We start from the raw sequence: 16,101 nt of genomic DNA, 5'->3' as shown, positions 1-16,101 counted from the left end.
TCTTTGACGCGGGCGTCTATTTGCGCGCCGTCATTTGACAGCGGCGCGTAAATATACGCCTCGTGTGAACAGACAAACGTCTGCCCATTGCTTTCAATGGGCAGATGTTTGTCAGCGCTATTGAGGCGCTATTTTCGGGCGTAATTCGGGGCAAAAACGCCCGATTTACGTCCGTAAATAGGCCGTGTGAACATACCCTTAGGGTATGTGCACACACACTAATTACGTCCGTAATTGACGGACGTATTTCGGCCGCAAGTCCCGGACCGAACACAGTGCAGGGAGCCGGGCTCCTAGCATCATACTTATGTACGACGCTAGGAGTCCCTGCCTCGCTGCCGGACAACTGTCCCGTACTGTAATCATGTTTTCAGTACGGGACAGTAGTTCCACGGAGAGGCAGGGACTCCTAGCATCGTACATAAGTATGATGCTAGGAGCCCGGCTCCCTGCACTGAGTTCGGTCCGGGACTTGCGGCCGAAATACGTCCGTCAATTACGGACGTAATTAGTGTGTGTGCACATACCCTTTGCATGAGTGAAGTCAGTAATGCAGTTAAACAAGAGAACCACAATGAGCAAGTCGTTAGAAAAAAAATATGAGCGGCATTTGAAGACGTCAATGTCAAACGCGGAAAAAAATTGGTCCATTCGGTAAACGGGCGTGCGTCGTCAGTAGGCGTGGCTTAAAAGGCCTCTAGGTCAATTCGAGAGACACCGCTCAGCAACAGAAGGCGGCCGCTGCGGCGGGTGGGCGTGGCTTATGCAGTGTTGTGGTAGTGGTTTGAGAAGAGCGTGTCGCACAGTTTTGTGGGTGGGGTTAGCTGAGGTGGAAGGCGTGGTTTCAGCTGCAATCAGTAGTAGCGTCTGTTTGCTTTCGTGTCAGGGAATTTGAATGGTGGAAGTGGCCGTGCCGTGCTTGCGTCGGTTGGCGGGCTCATTTCTGACAGACTGATTAGGGAAACAACGTCGCTGTATCGCCTTATCTTTGCTCGATAGTTCTCTCGCGCTGTTTACGTCACGGTTTGGACGGCGGACATCTTCACTGAGTGCATTGCTGCAGGGCGGCTATCGTGTCTCTTCATACGGTAAGTACGCGGCTGAGGGATGGAGCTGTCACCGAGTCCGTGAGGAGGGGGATACGTATACTGTATATGTGTAGCGCTCGTTTTGGGGCGTCTGATAAATCTGAGCATAGGAGTCTTCCCTCGCCCAGATGCTGTGACTGTGGAAGAAGGGGGTTAATAGAGCTCAGATGTGTGTGGACTGGGGAAAGGGTGGGCTCCGGGCCGGCAGCACATGTGTATATGGCAGCCCTGGCCTGTATTACATGCTGATGTTTCTTTATACATACGGAGCCCGGTACTATGGACCTCTGTGTAGAGTGGCCATTGGTTTGTTGCACGACTTTCTTTGGCTTGCTACAACAGCTGTCTCGTTTACCTCAAAGACACGACCACTGTTTGCTGACTTGTGTAATTTTTATTTCTTATGGTTTAAAGAGCAATACCCCTTTTTTTTTTTAAAAACAAAAAAAAAACCTGTTTTTGGGAAAGCCGGATGACCACCATTACAGCTGCTTTGTCACCCAGCTCTCCTTATGTGTGAAGGAAACCTCTGCTTGGTCTCTTACCCTCTCTATCCCACATCATGGTCCCTCTGCTATGCTATTGTGGAAGTGAAGGTAGTTTCCCTACTTTTAGCACTTCAATGTCTAGCGAAAGGTTCTAGCGAAATGTCTAGCGTGTATTTGAGGACTTGAATTTCAATACGCTGTTACCAGATTCTGTCCCTTTAGCGGTGGGAGCGCTCCCATAATAAGAGAAGGGTTTTAAATTCACTGCCATTTCCCTCCCAATTTGGTCATCAGACATTGGTTGTTTCATGGCAGCCTGGCGTTCATTGACTACACACTTCTTTAGGGCATCTACCAGATAAACAAGCCAGCGGGTGGGTTATAGGCAAGGATTACAGAGCAACCTTTGTCACCAAAATGACCTGTGTTGTGCCACACCCAACAGCTTGCCGGGCACACAATGTTGTATATGAACATGTGATCCTGATAGAAAATGAGTTAATTGTATGAAAAATGACTCCTTTGTATTTGAGTCATGCCTTGTTATTTTTTGCATCCAGAATAGTGCTACTAACTACTACACTGTTCTTGCCATTAAATCGTAGAAGAAACCTGGACAACCCTTATAGAAAGAAGATCTGCTATTTTCATGGACGGGTTGTCTTCATGGGACAATCCTTTTAAAGGTCATTAGAAGTCAGACTGACTTGCACGCATCTGTTTGATTTTTTTGATATTAAAGGGTTTGTCCTTTTTAAGACCGATCGACTTTATAGAAGGGGTGATAGCCAGAGTGGAGAGTAGGGCTTCACGGCGACTTTGGCTGCGACACCGGCTGCTTGGCCCATGATCGCTGTGTTGCGCTTCATGCATTGCAGGTAATGAACCGTTGCGAGGAGTCAAAACCCGCTGCCCTTCTTGCAGCTGGTGTTGTGAACATGGCAACGTGCCGGTTGCAAAGTGACCACATTAATGTTCATTATCTGCGGTGCAGGCAGCGCAACGCAGCGATCTTTGGCTGTTCGACCTGTGTCGTGGCCAAAGTCGCTGTCTAGCCCTAGATTAAAAATTACGTGAGGTATCAAGGCTAGTGCAAAGGAAAAATGGAGGTTTGATCTATGGCAACCCAAAAAGGTCTTGGACAACTAGTTTGTCTAATTGATGGCTACGGGCGACAATTTATCTAGATTAGCGTCTCTATAATTTCATCCTCCTGCCTAATATTTAATAATATCCGTTCTTAAGACCCTGGGTGTCGTACCATTGCTTTGTCAGCTGTAGAACCCAGCGTGCTCCCTGTGTCTCCACAGTCAATGTCCGTTCAGGTGGGAGAACAAAATTATACTGATGCTTAAAGAGGCTCTGTCACCAGTTTATAAGTGCTCTATCCCCTACCTAATCTGAGACGCTGTAATGTGGATAACTAGTTTTTTATTTAAAAAAAACTCATTTTTGAGCAAGTTATGAACAATTTTAGATTTATGCTAATTGGTTTCTTAATGCCCAACTGGGTGTTTCACTTTTTTTTAACTAAGTGGACGTTGTAAAGAGACGTGTATGACGCTGACCAATCAGCGTCATAGACTTCTCTTCATTCCAGCCCAGCTTGATCCACAGCACAGCCACTGCGGCATTTAGAGGTTTTTCTATGAAGGACATTTATGACACATATCCACTGGATATGTCCTAAATGTCAAATAGATGTAGGTCCCAGTCCCAGAGATCTCACATGTAGCCCCTTACCTGGGGATAGGGGATACATGTGTTTTATGGCAAACCCCTTTAACTAGTTAAATGCCGCGACATTAGCGACCACGTCATTTATATGGGTTTCTCTATGAAAGACATTTATGACACATCCACAGGATATGTCATAAATGTCAGATAGGTGCGGTTCCCAGAGGTGGGACCCGCACCTATCTCTAGAACGGGGCCCCCTAAACCCCGTTCTAGATTTCTGTGCTCTCCTGGCCACTTGGTTATATGTGAAGTTACAGAAACAGCGTAACTCGCTGAGCTGCGCTGTTTCCCTAACTCCCATAGTAGTGAATGGCAGTCACGGAAGCAGCGTAGCATTCGAGCTACCCTGTTTCCGTAACTGCTTTTCAGTTCCATGAGACTTACGGAAACAGCGTAGCTCAGCGAGTTACGCAGTTTCTGTAACTCCACATATAACCAAGTGGCCAGGAGAGCACAGAAATCCAGAACCGGGTTTAGGGGGCCCCGTTCTAGAGATAGGTGCGGGTCCCACCTCTGGGAACCGCACCTATCTGACATTTATGACATATCCTGTGGATGTGTCATAAATGTCTTTCATAGACAAACCCATATAAATGACGTGGTCGCTAATGTCGCGGCATTTAACTAGTTAAAGGGGTTTGCCATAAAACACATGTATCCCCTATCCACAGGTAAGGGGCTACATGTGAGATCTCTGGGACCCCCAGCGATAAGGAGAACAGGGGACCGAAAGTCACCCAAAGCGCTACGTGAGAAGCCTGGACTTGCGGATTCTGTTTCCGGGTTTTCTATTCCGCAGCTCCATAGAGATCAATGGAGAGCCGCACGTGCATTTTTTTTTTTTGCACAAGGCCTCATAACAAGTTGTAAAAAAAATGGAAAGGGTCTGAAGACTTTCTGAATTCATTGTATATGCTGTAGGTAACTGCTATATTAACCCCTACCCGCACCAGGACGTAACTGTCCGTCGTTGCGGGAAGTTACTTCCCGCACGAGGACGTACAGTTACTGAGTTAATCCCGGTGCACACTGTCGGCGACAGTGTGCACCGGGAACCAGGAGGTCAGCTGTCGCCGACAGCTGACACTCCCCTCTTGCCGGCCAGCGGTCCTTTGCCGCTGATTTCGGCGCATTAACCCCTTAAATTCGGCGATCGGGTGCAATCGCCTAATTTTAGGGGTTTCTAACATATAGGCAGACCCCCGTCCGAAATCGCGGGGTCTGCCGATAGTTAGTATGGCAAACGAAAGCCAAACAATGGCTTCCGGGTCTGCCATGGACGGAAGCCCATTAGGACCAACCTTCGGCTGGTCCTGATAGGCTTCCTGTCAGAGTGACAGAAAGTCACTGTGCCGTTCCCGATGCACACTGTCGGCGACAGTGTGCATCGGGAACTTGGAGATCAGCTGTCCCCGACAGCTGACACTCTCCAGTGTTGCCGATCAGCGGCTCCTCGCCGCTGATTTCGGCAATTAACCCGTTACATGCGGGGCTCGATTGCGATCTCCGCATGTAGGGGGTTTGTAGCACATCAGCAGCCCCCATGCAATCGTGGGGGCTTCTGATGCTTGTGATGGCACCCGGGGGCCAGACAACGGCCCCCAAGTCTGCCATGTATGTCAGCCTATGAGGATCAGCCTCTGCTGATCCTCGTAGACCAACTGTCAGAGTGACTGTGACGTCACACTGACAGTTGGAATACGTTACACTACCTAGGTAGTGTAATGTATTCTAGCAGCGATCAAAGCTGCAGGTCAAAAAATTAGTGTAAAAAGTAAAAAAAAAGTTAATAAACAAAAATATAAAGTGTAAAAAGTTAATAAAAATGTTTTATAAAAGTGTAAAAATAAAAGGTTTTGTTTTCCTATAATTAAGTCATTTATTATAGGGAAAAAATGAAAACGTTAAAAAAAAGTACACATATTTGGTATCGCCGCGTTTGTAACGACCAAATCTATGAAACTATAATGTTAATTTTTCCGCACGGTGAACGCCGCAAACAAAATAAACGGAAAACTGTCAGAATCGCTATTTTTTGGTCACCACCCCTCCCAAGATATAGAATAAAAAGTGATCAAAAAGTCCCATTTACCCCAAAATGGTACCAATAAAAACTACAACCCGTCCCGCAAAAAACAAGACCTCCCACAGCTTTCTTGACGAAAAAATAAAAAAGTTACGGCTCGGAATAGCGTGTCCCAGAAAATAAATTATTTTATAGAAACTTAATTTTATTGTGCAAACGCTGCAAAACTTAAAAAAAAACTATACACATATGGTATCGGCGTAATCGTACCGACCGGCAGAATAAATTAAAACTTAATTTATTGCGCACGGTGAACGCTGTAATAAATAATGAATTTAAAGCGCCAAAATCGCTGTTTTTTGGTCACCTTAGCTCTAAAAAAAAGATCCTGAGGGGCCAAAATGCTCACTATACCACTAGAAAAATTCCTTGAGGGGTGTAGATTCCAAAATGGGGTCACTTTTGGGTGGTTTCCACTGTTTTGGTCCCTCCGGGGCGTTGCAAACCCGACATGGCACTGAAAACCAATCCTGCAAAATCTGCGCTCCAAAATCCAAAAGGCGCTCCCTCCCTTCTGAGCCCTGCTGTGCTTCCAAACATCAGTTTACGACCACATATGGGGTATTGCCGTAATCGGGAGAAATTGCTTTACAAATTTTGGGGTGCTTTTTCTCCTTTATTCCTTGTAAAAATGAAAAAATTCTATGTTTCCACAGAAAAATAGGTGATTTTCATCTTCACAGACTAATTCCACTAAATTCTGTAAAAAAACTGTGGGGTCAATATGCTAACTATACCCCTAGAAAAATGCCTTGAGGGGTGTAGTTTCCAAAATGGGGTCACTTTGGGGGGGTTTCGGCTGTTTAGGTACCACAAGACCTCCTCAAACCTGACATGGTGTCTAAAATATATTCCTAAAAAAAGGAGGCCCCAAAATCCACTAGGTGCTCCCTTGCTTCTGAGGCCTGTGTTTCAGTCCATTAGGACACTAGGGCCACATGTGGGATATTTCTAAAAACGGCAGAATCTGGGCAATAAATATTGAGTTGCGTTTCCCTGGTAAAACCTTCTGTGGTACAGATTTTTTTTTTTATTACAAATGAATTTCGGCAAAAAAAATGAAATTTGTAAATTTCACCTCTACTTTGCCTTAATTCCTGTGAAACGCCTAAAGGGTTTAAATATTTTCTGAATGTGGTTTTGAATACCTTGAGGGGTACAGTTTTCAAAATGGGGTGATTTATGGGGACTTTCTAATATATAAGGCCCTCAAAGCCACTTCAGAACTGAACTGGTCCCTGAAAAAATAGCCTTTTGAAATTTTATTGAAAATATGAGAAATTGCTGCTAAAGTTCTAAGCCTCGTAACGTCCTAGAAAAATAAAAGTACGTGAAAAGAAATGATGCAAACATAAAGTAGACATATGGGGGATGTTAACTAGTAACTATTTTGTGTGGTATTACTATCTGTTTCACAAGCAAATACATTTAAATTTAGAAAAATGCTAATTTTTGCTAAAATTTGAAGTTTTTCACAAATAAATATTGAATTTATCGACCACATTTTTTCACTAACATAAAGTACAATATGTCACGAGAAAACAATCTCAGAATCGCTTGGATAGGTAAAAGCGTTCCGGAGTTATTACCACATAAAGTGACACATGTCAGATTTGAAAAAATAGGCTGTGTCCACATGGCCAAAACAGGCTGTGTCCTGAAGGGGTTAAGTGCTTTCCTTCAATACGGTCTTCCTGTTCACTCTAGCAGTTGTGAGATGACCGCAGATATGCCCAGTAAGAGCCGCTTTAACTAGAGGGCAAACTGTGCTCCCTGGGGGTAGTACCATATTCAATTGTGTTTGCGTCTTCTGGACGTAGGCACAGATTAAAAAGTGTAAGCCGTCATGCACACAACGGTGTTCTGCCTGATATACGGACCGCATATAGGCCGCGTTTCCCAGATCGAACACAGTTCAGGGAGCCGGGGTCCTGGCATCATAGTTATGTAGACACTGAGTCACTGCCACCCCGTGGGACCACTGTCCCGTACTGAAAACATGTTTCAGTACGGGACAGCATTCCCACGGGGAGGCAGGGACACCTAGCATCATACGGAACGATGATACTTGGAGCCAGTCTCCCTTAACTGTATTCGGTCTGGGAATTGCGGCCTATATGCGGTCCGTATATCACAGACAGAACACGGTCGTTTGCATGGGGCCTAAGAAGGGGAGGTTTGTGTGCAGACAACCAGGGGTAGCTGGGAGGGCTGCAGTGCTGTGTATCTTCCAGGATGTATCCCCAGTTGGCCTTGGCATTTTTCATTGGTTGTCTGTCTTCCTTCTACCCTTCTGTGTTAGCCGGGCCGTTCTCCGTCCTGTAGTTCTGTTCAGTGGTGTGCGGCTCACTGCAGCGCCACTGAACACTTTGTAGTATTTCTGGTTATCAGGGAGACTGAGTTTCCCAGGCTGCCAGGATAGGAGGGAGAAAGAGCAAAGTGCCAGCTGAGTGGATTGGCTGGGCACCAAAGAGAGAGGTGGGGAAGGTAGTATAGGAACAGAGAGGAGGGTTGCGTGACTGTAAACTTTCATGAATGAGAAATAATGGTGGAGACTTCAGGCAGCCAGAATTTAATGATTTAGCACTCTAGCGATATATAGAGCCTTCATAAAACCGTAAAAAATGTATTCTAAAATTAACAAAATAAATTATTGACCTATTTAGGTTAATAAAATTTAGACCACTACGGATATTCCCATGAATATGAATTCCCATAAACCACTCATCTCTAAATCACCATATATGTAACGTTGTACATGTAGAAAGTCAACAAAGTGAGTATAATGGTGGGAGGGGGGCAAGTTGCTGTCTTGGCAGTGGGCACCAACAAATTGGAAGTCCTACTTTAAAAACACTACATTGCCCTCTTGTTAACAAAGCAAGAGAAAGCGCTGTTTGATGGCTGCATTACTTTAGCTGGTGCTGAGCTAATGTGTATGACTGATGGTTATAGCCACCTAGTGGCTTCTTTTGGACACTCCCCTTTTTACTTCAAATTTTTATTGAAAGTTTATTTTTTTATAAAAGCATTAGCAAACCAGAACAATCCAACATGATCACCGATGGGGTTGTCATCCACAGTAGGCACATTCAAGATTACATTATCTAAAAGTTAAAACAGGCATGCACAGCATTTCGTGCAGGCAATAGAAAGTAATCGAACATATGGATAAAGCCAACAATCTTAGATTATGTTGTCCTTTAAAGCAGACTAAAGATTGGAATACATTCTGTAGAAAATCAAATACAAGGGCAATTTCCCAGGGACACTGTCCATAACCCTAGACACAAGTGGTTCAACAAGACAGACAAGAGGAAGGGAAAAAAGTGACAATGGAGTAGTCACAATGAGTGGAGGCAATTAACGTGGCGGTCCTCCGAAGTATGAAATCCAAGGTTCCCACACTGTATCAGACTGTGTGGCTTTAATTATCACGGTGAGTCTATCGATTGCCATGATCAAACCAAATTTTTTGTTTGGCCAGGTCCAGAGAGACCGACTGGGTTTTCCAACTTCTCGCTATTGCCAGTTTGGCTGCCTTGCAGATAAATTAAATACGTTTCCTCCCTTTGGGATGTCCAGGATAGGGGCCTGCAGAAGGGCCTATTCCCGGCTTTTCACCTGTGACTGAGAAGATAAGGTGATAGAGCCGAATGCAAAACCTGCGTATGGTGGCCACTCCCCTTTTTTATCCTGGGGTTTCAGCAACTAGACTGTCAGATGATGACCCCTGTGGATTCTTTGTCAATGAGTTGTCCAGTTGGGACAACCTCCACTCTCTTAACAACACAGTATTGGGTTACACATGTTTAACCGTTTGCCCCTTTTTTTTTTTTTTTTTTTTTTTTTATAATACAGGAGGATCTGGACTTTAATCCATTGTGCCAATTATGAATGCTACTGTGAGAAATGACTGCTCTCCGCTTCAGGTTTGCACTGTTGCTCGTAGCATGAGGCAATGGAGCATAGACCAAGAAATCTCTGCACTGAACCTGCTATGTGTGACATGGCTTCATGAGTGATGTGTAGGGTAAACAGGATGCTGTGTTTCCAGATCCTCTTTCACTCCCTTTGGTTTCTAGATTACCAGTACAGACATGATGGCTGCTGCTTATAAGAATGTCCCCATTAGCGCTGTTTTTTTTTTCTCTTCCCCTTTGTACCCCCACCAATCACCAACCTTCTAGGGGCCACGCTAACAAAAACACATTTAGGAGCCTAACACTTTATCCTTACCACGGTGTACTCGCACAATGCGGTTTTGGTGCTTTTTTTCCCGCTGCAGTTTCTGGCCCTGCAGCAATACTGCACGGTGTGAAAACACCCCTATGTAAGTCATATACCATGATAAAAGGCAGTTATTACTGAACATGTTTAGTCCTAATTTTAGTGAGTTTTACATCATTGAAATCTATAATAAAGTAATGTTTTAGTACACAGTGTTGCAAGAAAAAGTGACTATGGAATTACCTGGGTTCTGCATGGAGTGCTAATAAAATGTAATCTGATTGTTATCCAAGTCGGTTATAGACAAACACAACCTAAGTAAACTAAAAACACACAAGTTTGTACTGTTCATGTCTTTTATTGAGCACATTGAGTGAAAATCCACAGTGCAGGGAGGAAAAGGAAGTGAACCTTTGTGTTAGTGACTTCAACAGCGAATTGGCAAAATGTGTTTTAATAAGGCATTGCGACTGGAAGTGTGCGAATCACGGGTGCTTTGCCCACTAACTAAGTCCACACACAGTCTGGTTACTGACACATCTGTTCTTCTCAAGAAAGATTGGTTATTGTGAACCATGCCTTGAGGCTAGTAACTATTAGGAGATGTTATAGAGACGCATAGTTGTACATCAATCCATGGCTAGATTAATAAAGAACATTCAGGAGTATTGCTAGTTTCCCTAGGAGCATCCTGTTAAGATCGCTGAAAGAACACAACAGGCAATCCTGAAAGATGTCCGAGAACCCAAGTGTAACCGCAATAGACCTACTGCCGACTCTTTTCATGTCTCCACTATGAGAAGACTACTGAACTAGAATGGTGTTCATAGACGGACCGCACAATGAAGGCAGCTTCTGAAAAACATTGCAGCCCATATCAAGATGGCCCAAGACCACCTGGATGTTCCACAACGCTTCTGGGAAGATGATCTATGGGCGCATGAGAAAATAGTGGAACTTTTTTTGCACAACGCTATGTTTGGAGAATGTAACACTGCACACCAACACAGAAACTTCATCCTAACTATGAAGTATGGTGGAGAGAGAGAGAGCATCATGTTTTGGGGCTGCTTTGCGGTGCCTTGCAATCATTGAGAGAACAATGAGGTCAAAGGTGTATGAAAACATTTTACAGGAGAATGTAAGTGCAGCAGTCAATGACCTCAAGCTGAAGAGATGCAACAAGACAATGACGTAAAGCAACTAAACAATAGTTGAAAAAGATTTGTATATTGGAATGGCCAATTTAGAGTCCTGACCTTAAAGGGAATGTATCGCTAGAAAAATATATATATATTTTTTTTAGTTAAACTGTTAGTCAATAAATGATTACACATTGTTCTAATTTTTTTTCATTTTTTCACAAGTCAGGAAATATTATAAATTAGATTCTAATTTAAAACCTTTCCATTTGCTGGTCACTAGAGGGAGCAATTCCCAAAATTCCAGCTTTGCAATGTGGTAAAGCAACCTCATTGCTTTATGCTACAAATTTGGTGTAGACACACACGCTCTAGTGTGCTCACACAATGCCCCCTCCTTTCTCCTGGCTAGTGCCAGGAGAAAGGAGGGGGTTGAATGTTCAAACCTCCTACACTATGTGCCGCCATTTTTTGAGCGAATGCACAGTGTAGGAGGATTAGATACAGTGTAATCACACAGTATAACATGAACATACACAAACATAGCTTACCTGCTCCTGCCGCCGCCGCTCCCTCTGCTCGGCCGAAGACCTTCCTTTTGGATTGGGTGGGAGCTGCGCATGCGCCGTTCCCACACAGACGGCATACGCTATAGTGAATGGAACGGCTCCCGTTCGCATTCACTATGGGGATGTATGTGCCGTATTCCATCTCTGTAATCGACACATACAGAGATGGAAAAAAAAATTGCAGCCCCCATAGAGAAGTAAAAGAAATAAAAAATAAAAAAGTACAATACAAAAACACAAAATGTATTTTAATAACACACTAAAAGCAAAAACATATAAAATTATTTTTTTTTCGTGACACTTTCCCTTAAAAGCATACCTCTACTGTGTAAAGTCTGTGCTGCCGGCTGCTCATAACTTTTCAGTGGAAGACAGAGCATCCTGCTGGGCTCCAGTATCCAGAATGGCCGTCCACGCTATAGTCCGAACAGCCGTTCTGGATCTAGGAGCCATGGAGATGAGTAGGAAACTGTCTCCCTCTAAAAAGTTATGAGCAGCCAGCAGCTTGGAGTAGAAGCAAGATAGCTATTGATTCCGTCGTTAAAACGGAAACCATTAGCAATATTTCTGTGACCATTCATATCAATGGTGATGGAAACGGAAGCTGTGGTTTCAGTTTGTCTTTCCGTTGCGGGGTTCACCCGACGGAAACCTCAGACGGAACCCCGGAATGGAAAGCGAACGCCGATGGGAACAGGCCGTAACACAATCAGAAAACCTAGGATTCCGTTTCCATCACCATTGATTTCAATGGTGACAGATCCGGTGCCAATTGTTTTCGTTTGTCTCCGTTGTGCAGGGGTTCCGTCGTTTTGACTGAATCAATAGTGTAGTCGACTATGCTATTGATTCCGTCAAAACGATGGAACGCTTTCACAACTGAGACAAACGGAAACCATTGGCATCGGATCAGTCACCGTTGAAATCACGGAACGTCAGAACAGGACCCTGACGCAGATGTGAACGAAGCCTAAAACACGAACCTTACAACGGTGTGTGTTAGTTTACTTACATTGTGTTTATAATTGTGACAGATAAATCAGACCACATTCTATTAGTAATCAATGCAGAAATCCAGGGTATTCCATATGGTTTGCTTACTTTTTTCTTGCAACTGTATATTTGTGTTGAAAAATAAATTAAGATTATAAGCAATAAACATTTTATTACATGTTCATAGAACAGATGCTACTCTGCAGGCTGGTGGTGTCCGAATGCTGGTACCCTCACCCATGTGGAGATGGCGAATAAATGGAAACGACCAAGTACACTTGCATGTATTTGTGTGCAGGTTTTTAAAAAAAATATATATATATATTTTTTTAAATGCTCAAACCTTACTCCACCACCTCCTATTCTGATTTTCTTTTACTAGAAATCTGACACCTTTTTAAATAAATCTGGCCATACATTCGGGATCTCAGATGGCCACTTTCTGAACGACTTGTTTATGGTTTGTTTGTGAAGGCTATCATTTTACACTACTCCATAGGTTAAGACAACAAATTGCCGATCCATCTCCTACTTGGACTGTGGCCTTCCTTGTCTGGGCTTCTATTAATGGGAAACAACCAGAAAAGTACAACACCGCAATTCCAATTTTCCAGAGATATCTGCCTTCGGTTGGCATCTGTCACGCCTATTTGCATCACTTTTATTCTGGAAATCAGTGGGGGTCTGAGACCAGAGACCTCTCCAATATGGTCTTCTCATGTGTCTGACCTATCAGAAGATTATTTTGACTGGTTTGCTGTTTGCTTCCTATCTGTCTCCACTAAAGTGTGTGTGTGTGTGTCTTGTGTTTTCTTGAAAGGAAGTGCGTAAATGAGTCCCTTCTTGCTTCTGTGAGTTGCAAAAAATGAAGTTTGAATTCTGTTAATGTAGCTGCATTGCATGTAGGATTGTGATGCTTTGAAGCAGCAGAAATGGGAGATGATCAGGTTGAGAGTAGCTGCTGTTCCGGTCCCTAGCTCTTATAGCATATAGGCATCTGGCCTTACAGCACAGGCAGCTGTGGGTGAATTGTCACTTCCCTTTCCCTCCCCCTACATCTCTTCTCTCAATCTATCTCATCCATCTTCATCGTCTATAGCCCTGCATGCTGCTCCCCTGAGCTTTGCTTGCATCCGGACTGTAAACAGCAGCCAGTTTGAGCTTTAGTGCGTGGGGAGCAGTGTTAAATGGCCTGACATCTGCTGTCTGAGTCCAGTCTCTGCATGGCTGTCATCTTCAGTCTGTTTTACGCCCCCATTCTACTACAGAACCGAAGTCTGAGGAATTGGGGAAAAAAGCTCAAATTTACACTAACAAAAATGTATCAGCTATCGCAATGTTTATTCGTTTCCATGTTCTGTGTGCGAGGAAGTCCACTTCAGTATATTCTCTTTAGTCTGCAGGACTTGAGATTGGGTCTTTCCTGAGCCCATCTCCTTGCACATCATTTATTCTATTGTATACTGTAAGAGCCAGGAGTAAGCACATCCTTCCTTATGCATGCATATGTTTATATTGAGGGAAAAAACAGCAGCGGTTGTGTTTATTTGCTGCACTAGGAAACCAAACTGGCTGCTTCAGATGGCAACATGGTGGTAAGAGCCCTCTTCTGGGCGCACACAGGGAATGGGTTAACACTGCAGCAGTTTGCTGTCCCTCCTAAAGCCAACATTACTGTTTGCATGCAGTGTTTGTTCAGAATTTGTTCAACTGTTTAAGTACAAGATGTTTGGTTAATGGGCTGTGGAGTTTTGGTATATCATTATCTAACCCTGAATTCCTGCTACTTTGCTGATTGTCATAGATTTGCTCAGTCATTTTGTCTGAAATACCATCAGAACATCATGTATATAAAAGTAAGTTTACAGTCTTCCTTGCACTGTAAACCAGATTCTTAATACATGTTGCAGAGGTGATGTTTAAGTGGCTACTTAAAGAGGCTCTGTCACCACATTAGAAGTGGCCTATCTTCTACATAGTGTGATCGGCGCTGTAATGTAGATTACAGCAGTGTTTTTTTATTTAGAAAAAATATCATTTTTTCTAAAATGACCTATTTTAGCTTTATGCTAATGAGTTTCTTAATGAACAACTGGGCGTGTTTTGACTTTTTGACTTCTCCCCATTCATTTACACAGCACATAGCGATATCGCTATGTGCAGCCACATAAACACACTATAACGTTACTGCAGTGTCCTGATAATGGATATACATTACCTCCAGCCAGGACGTGATGTGTATTCAGAATCCTGACACTTCGCTAATACAATCCCGACACTACAGCACAGGAAGCGTAATCTTGCGAGATTACACTGTAAACTAATTTCAAACGAGATTACACTTGCTGTGCTGTAGTGTCTGGATTGTATCAGCAAAGTGTCAGGATTCTGAATACACATCCCGTCCTGGCTGGAGGTAATATATATTCATTGTCAGGACACTGCAGTAACGTTATAGTGTTTATGTGGAAACCTAGCTAAGGGCCTGTTTATATCACCGTTTGCCTTTTCGTTCCGGGGTTCTGTCGGAGGTTTCAGTCGGGTGAACCCCGCAACGGAAAGTGAAACCACAGCTTCTGTTTCAGTCACCATTCATATCAATGGTGACGGAAACATCACTAATGGTTTCCGTTCGTCACTATTCCGGCAGGTTTCCGTTTTTCTGACGGAATCAATAGCGCAGTCGACTCCGCTATTGATTCCATCGTTAAAACGGAAACCTGCCGGAATAGTGACGAACGGAAACCATTAGCTATGTTTGTCACCATTGATATGAATGGTGACTGAAACAGAAGCTGTGGTTTCAGCTTCACTTTCCGTTGCGGGGTTCACCCGACGGAAACCTACGACGGAACCCTGGAACGGAAAGCCAACGCTGATGTAAACAGGCCCTTAGCTGTGCGAGCGCACAGCTAAGTATAGTAATACATGAATGTATGAGAGCGGGGCTACGGCTGTGTAATACAGCCATTGCCCTGCTCCTGAGTCCTGATAAGTGCGCAGGGTCAGGATGATGTGATGCGGCCAGCGCTGCACTAATGATTGTCGGCAATGAAGACCGAACATAGCGGGCGCGCTGCAAACACCCCCATGTTCTGTCTTCAGTGCCTGAACTGCCGCTCATTAGTGCAGCGCCGGCCGCATCACCTCATGCTGACCGTGTGCGCACTTGTTGTCATGAGCGGGGCAATGGCTGTATTACTCAACCGCAGCCCCGCTCTATAACGGTGGAGATCAGAGAAATCTCATCTCTGACGCTATTCCCCTGAATGCTTCGATCAAAGCTGACTGCAGCATTCAAGAGGAAGTGAGAAGGGGGGATTCCCCTTGGATCACTTCACAGGAATCCCTGTGACGCGATTGAGGGACGTACCATATATGGGTAGACAGCCCAGGGTCCTGACACATACAGGAGCTGTGACAGCTGCTGTCTTGTTAAGCAGCTGTCACAGCTCCTACAGCGGGGACCGATCGCTGTGTCCCCGCTGATTAACCCCTTAAAAGCCGCGTTCTATAGAGAGCGCTGCTTTTTAGGGGTTAAGCTGCCATCGCCGGCCTGCTACACGATAGCGGCCGGCGATGGTGACTATGGCAACCGGACACCAAATAATGGCGTCCGGCTATGCCATAGACGAAAGCCTAGTGGGTCCTGACAACGTCAGGACCCGCTATGCTTGCTGTCAGTGAGTAGCTGACAGTTCTAATACACTGCACTACGCATGTAGTGCAGTGTATTAGAATAGCGATCAGGGCCTCCTGCCCTCA

General features: G+C 44.3%; 1 protein-coding gene across 11 annotated transcripts in view; it reads left to right on the top strand.

The window, feature by feature from the left end:
- Positions 1-788: 788 nt before the first annotated feature.
- EPB41L2 (erythrocyte membrane protein band 4.1 like 2) overlaps positions 789-16,101 on the top strand; it is a 192,063-nt gene continuing 176,750 nt past the window's right edge. For 5 of the 11 annotated variants that reach the window (XM_075862372.1, XM_075862376.1, XM_075862373.1 and 2 more), the window contains exon 1: positions 789-1,088. The gene's annotated coding sequence lies outside the window, so the exon portion shown is untranslated. The remainder of the gene's footprint in view (positions 1,089-16,101) is intronic. The other 6 variants (XM_075862377.1, XM_075862378.1, XM_075862380.1 and 3 more) reach the window with 4 other exon arrangements.

Source organism: Rhinoderma darwinii, chromosome 4, assembly GCF_050947455.1.
Source record: "Rhinoderma darwinii isolate aRhiDar2 chromosome 4, aRhiDar2.hap1, whole genome shotgun sequence".
Classification (NCBI taxonomy): Eukaryota; Metazoa; Chordata; class Amphibia; order Anura; family Rhinodermatidae; genus Rhinoderma; species Rhinoderma darwinii.
The sequence above is the reverse complement of the archived record's forward strand: the minus strand, read 5'-3'. Positions and strand labels throughout refer to the sequence as shown.